This window comes from Triticum dicoccoides, chromosome 1B, assembly GCF_002162155.2.
Source record: "Triticum dicoccoides isolate Atlit2015 ecotype Zavitan chromosome 1B, WEW_v2.0, whole genome shotgun sequence".
Classification (NCBI taxonomy): domain Eukaryota; kingdom Viridiplantae; phylum Streptophyta; class Magnoliopsida; order Poales; family Poaceae; genus Triticum; species Triticum dicoccoides.
In genome coordinates this window covers 108,708,311-108,713,796 of record NC_041381.1, presented here as the reverse complement: position 1 = coordinate 108,713,796, position 5,486 = coordinate 108,708,311, and the positions used below count along the sequence as shown (strand labels likewise).

At 47.6% G+C, this 5,486-nt stretch overlaps 1 pseudogene; it reads right to left on the bottom strand.

Moving 5' to 3' along the window:
• Positions 1–1,902, bottom strand: part of LOC119350204 — a 29,100-nt pseudogene extending 27,198 nt beyond the window's left edge.
• Positions 1,903–5,486: the final 3,584 nt, after the last annotated feature.

Sequence of the window (5,486 nt, the reverse complement as noted above, 5' to 3'; positions counted from 1 at the left end):
TGTTCATTCAATCGATCAGCTTCAGTTAGCAGCAGTAGCGAAGGAATCGCTCGATCGGGTTCAGTTAACAGCCATCGATCGATCGCTCGGGTTCAGTAACGCGTAGCCTGCAGTGCAATCGCTCGGGTTAAGTTAGAGCCCAACGCCTCGCTCGGGTTCAGTTAGAGCCAACGCCTAGCACACAGGCGCGTACCTGTACGAGAGAAACGTGCATCGCTCGGCCCCCGACCTCCCACCGTAACCGGGAACTCCCCGAAATTTTTCTCCCCTCGCTTCTACCACGGTTTTTCCGTCATGGACGGCCCAAAGAATGTCATGCAGCTGCGTCTCCGGCCCGCCCAGGACGAAACGCCAATTTTTTGTCATGATTTTTGTCATAGAAGTAGGAGCCCACCACATCTATGATAATACCGGGTTTTGTCACAATTATCGTCATAGAAGTGTCATATGTATAACAGAAATTTTTTCGTTCGGCCCAAAATGTCACGGATGTGTCTTTTTTTTTAGTGAGCCACTGCAGTCCCAGCAGCATCATCTCTAGTCCGCCACGACGAAACCCTACGCGAGACACCCTCTGACCTTGGCGACGATGATCCCCGTAGAGAGGAGACGATCTGCCTCGTCCGTGCCCTCCATGACGATCAGCCAAGGTGTTTATGTCCTTCACGATAGATCGGCCCAGGTGTGCCAGCCATTGCGGCTGCTAGGTTTTGCTGGGAAAAACAAAAGTGTTATGGGGCTCGAATTTATATTTTATACCCACGAGAGGGAGGAGGGGCTACGTCCTGATGCGAAACATGAACATGAATCAGGAGTTACCACGGAAAATTTTCTAACCAACAGATCGATATATAGGTGATTTTTAAAATGATATCGCTCCCCAACCTTCTGCTCGGGCTCCAGCTCTCTCAGCTCATCATTTTCACTCCTCGTGCAGCTCCTGTAGAACATGAAACTATGATGATCTCAAGGATGACTCAGGGAGCGTGGATGTAGGCGATCGAGAAGGCCTCGCCAGCCTCCCGGACTTTTGGTGCTGTGACACCACGCCCGGAGCTGGAATAGCGCCTCTGCTGCATGCCCAGGTTGGTGGGCAGCGCCAGTGCCAGCACGGTGGGCACGCAACCCCTGATGAGGATGCCGTTCTCAACACCTCAACCTGTCCCGTGCAGTGCTCCTCCATGGCTGCCACCATGATAGCAAGGTTGCAGACGATAGTGGCGACGCCGAGGCCCGAGGGGCATCGAATAAGCTATGGCGTCTGTGGCAGAGAACGTAGGCATGGATGCACGAGAGGTGAAGCCCAGGTCAGCGGCGCCGAAGGCCAGTAAGAGCAGCCAGAAGGCGGTGGTGTTGGCGAAGAGCATGACGTAGGAGCCATGAGTACCGAGTACGCTTGCTACGTCGACACTGGGCGGGAGCGGAGAGGGATTCTCTAACATAAGGTGCCCTACCATTGGGCCACTGGCGTGTGGGCCGGGGTTCACATGTCAGTGGGCCAACGTAGCGTCAGAGGGGCTGCGTCCGGCGGGAGCAACATGCGGGCCCACTGCTGCTCGTGTGGGTCGGCGCTGAGCATGCCGGCGATGCAGGCCTTGGCGAGCAACAGGAAGGTGAGCGTAGGGGCAGCATGGCCGGGTATGTGAACACGGTCTGCGGCAGCTTGCCGTTGAGCAGCGCGAAGAAGAACGACGACGGGAACCCGCCACGTGGAACATCGCACAAAGCTGCAACGACGCTATGTAGCAGCGCCCTCAACACCACCGCCCCAACCCCGCCACGTGGAACATCCCCGCAGTCGCGACGACACGCCGCATAGCAGCACCCGACAACAACGCCGCCGCCGCCGTCACCATGTGGCATGGGCATGAACACGGCTGCCGAAAACGATGGTTCAGTCATGCCTCGCGTATAAGGACAACTCGCAACCAAATCATGTACGTGCAGCCCCACATCATACGGCAATTGCAATAGTCCAAACCATGTACGTGTATATGGCGATTGGAGCAGAGTCCAGGCTCAGACACTTGATGATTTTTTCTGTGTGCGTGTCTGTGTTATGTAAATCTACTTTCAAATCCGAGCCGTCAATCTATTTGATTAATACAAATCTAACGGATATAAAGAGGGATTTAGAATAAGATAAAGATGGGATTTAGAATAAGAAAAGGTTTCTCCTGTGTTGCATTGTGGTTGGGTCACATACTATGATCTCCCTGTGATTTCAAAAACATCATGAGATTTTTTTTGTATAAAAAAGGTGTGCAAGAAGATGGCATTGCAGCAACATCGGCACATGAACCCATAACAGGTAATAAGCTGAAAACATGTTTTGAAAGGGACATGGAGTATCTACTCCCGGGTGCATATGCACCCCGATGAACAGTAAAAATGCGAAAAAATAGAAAAACTAAACTAAAAAATCTGATTTTTTTTACAACACACATGTAGGAATGTTCTACTCCGAAGCAAAAGGTCATGAGGAAATAACATTCGATGTGCTCAGAACAAAAAAAGAAACAAAATTTGTACTCTGACAAAAGGTTATTTTTGAAGTATTTTTGGCTGCTTGTTTTACGAATGTGATCTCTTTATAAAAAAGGTCATTCGATGTGCTCAGAACAAAAAAATCCGTAATCTTTACTGTAAGTTGTACGAATGTGATCTCTTCATGAAAATTTATACGTGGGAAGAACACTCAAGAATGTTTGTCTACAAAAAGAATTTGATTCTTATTGCCATTTCCAGAAACTTTTCACCCAGGTGCATTTGCACCTGGGAGCAGAAGGGCACTTCCATTTTGAAAGAAATTTCTGCTATAAAGTACAGGGGACAGTAACAATTAGCATTCTTGTGGTATATCCATAATCTTATATGAACTTCAGACTCGAGGACTTCTCTCAATAGTTTGAAAATCCGTCTTCATCATTAAGGTAACATAACATGACCGGCAACAAATTGTTTTTGTCAAAAACAGAAATACACTGCCTCCTTGCTTCAATCCTTGTTGGTGTCCTTACCGTGCATAACCTACAAACTGTACTTTTGTCACAACAGTTAAATGTAAAATTCCACATGAACTTTATTCTTATTTGAATAAGAGCATTTGCCTTATTGAAAATATATATTAGGGTTTTATAAATTCATCTGTTCTCATGATTGCAAACTGCCGAGCACCATATAGTGAGAATAAATCACCAACAGTTGATGCCAACTTATAACTGCAAGAGAAAACACGGGCAGTCATCAGACCATCCCAAGATTGGTTGTGCTTTTCTGTTGCTAACTTGGCTTTGCTGTTGGTGAAGCCCAAGACGAGATTACGCATGTCAGCTACTGATAATAGCCTGTTGCTGGAGGTTTGGTCAACCATTTTGTTCTGTAGGCTTGCATTATCATTTTCTTCAAGCATGCTCAGCCGCAACAGTATTGCAATCGCAAAGTTCAGTGGGGTAAATTTCCGACCCGTTTAGAAAACCGACCAGTCAAATTTCAGTTTTGCTCACATCACCTTGATGGAGGCTCATCATTGGAGCTCAGATTCGCATTAGTAAAATATGTAAGTTGTAGATCTAGCATGCAAGGCTGTTGGGTGCATGAGTGTCAGAGGGTGCACTGTCAAGTTCTTTTTAGATCTGAAAGGGACCGCTGAGAAAACGCTAGTACCATCTCTTACACATTACTATTGCACAGTAACTTGCACTACTAGATGTGAAACCCCCCATGCAGTCACTCACATAAAGCCAATGTTTATGCTTGCCCTCTCCGCCTATCCTCTGACCCTCAGTTGGCGAAGCCTCGACTTGCCGCGATCAGCCGACGAGTTCTTTCTGACGGTACGCACACGTACGAAGCTAAACCAAAGTTACTGGATCGATTCCTGCAGACACTCCCGTACGCCAAGCTAGCTAATTAGCTTTAAGCTAGTGGCGGCTCGCTGGAACGGCCGCGTACAGAATACTTCAGGAACTCACGTAGACGAACGAGACAAGGACGCGAGAGTTGGCCAAAAGGCTCGTGACGTGCCTTTGCTTTGTATTGATTGATCTGGTGTTACAACGCAGGGGTACATAGGTATTTAAAGAAGCTAAACTAGCCTATCTAAATCCTACTCGGATGATTGCACCAAGTCTGTACCGGACTGGTCTACCTAGCCGTGGTTGACTCCAACAATCATCCCCCCAACCACGATGTCCTCACTTCACAGCTTGGACGTCGATCCTTCCCCGCATCTCTGTGAACTTCTGCCGCCCCAAAAACTTGGTCAGGATGTCTGCAAGCTGGTCGTCGGTGCAAATGTAGTTGACTTCAATCTTTCCTTCTTTCACGCAATCTCGTATGTAACGATACCTTATATCAATGTGCTTACTTCTATCATGATGCACTGGATTCTTACACAGAGCAATCGTGGACTTGTTATCAACATAGAGCACCATTCCTTCCGGTTCCTTGTCAGTGAGGTCACCGAGTAGCCTTTCTAGCCACACACCTTGACCCGCCGCGGTTGCAGCTGCAATATACTCCGCTTCATAGGATGATAATGCGACCACCTTCTGCTTTTGTGATAGCCAACTCACAATGCTTCTTCCCAAGAAATATGCCACGCCCGAGGTACTTTTACGGTCGTCAATATCTCCTGCCAAGTCGCTATCACTGTAGCCAAGTAGCTCCACCATCTCCTTCCGCTTCTCTCTCAAATAGACACAACCGAAGTTAATTGTCCCTTTGATGTACCTGAGTATTTGTTTCACAGCTGTCCAATGTTCTGTCGTGGGTGCTTCCATGAAGCGAGTCACTACGCCAACGGAATAGGCCAACTCTGGTTGTGTATTCACAAGATACCTTAGGCTTCCGACCACACTTCTATATTTCGTTGCATCAACCGCGGGTGCTTGGCTCCTCTTGCTAAGTTTAAGTCGAGGCCCCATTGGAACATGACTTGGATTGCAGTCCTCCATGCTACAGCTTTCAAGAATCTTCTTTGCATATGCCTCCTGGCATAGTGTGATTCCCTCTGGCTTTTGATGTACCTCGATCCCGAGATAGTAAGTCAAGAGCCCTCGATCACTCATCTTGAGAAGCTCCTTCATTTGTAGCTTGAATCTAGCAATCTCCTCCTCATCTGCTCCAGTTATCAAGAGATCATCAACATAGATGCCCACTAGGAGACGATCTTTGCCTTTACCTCGCTTGTACATAGCATGCTCTAGTGGACTTTTCTCAAAACCAAGAGAAACTAGTGTACGATCAAGGTTGATGTTCCACGCCCGAGGAGCTTGGCATAGTCCGTACAATGCCTTGTGTAGTTTCAACACCTTGTGCTCCTCTCCCTTTTGATGTAACCCGGTGGTTGCTTCACATACACTTCTTCTTTTAACTCCCCATTCAAAAAAGAGGATTTTACATCCATGTGATGTAGCCTCCAAGATTCTTGAGCCGCGAGAGCTATAACTAGCCTCACGACATGAGGGTAAATATCCTATCCA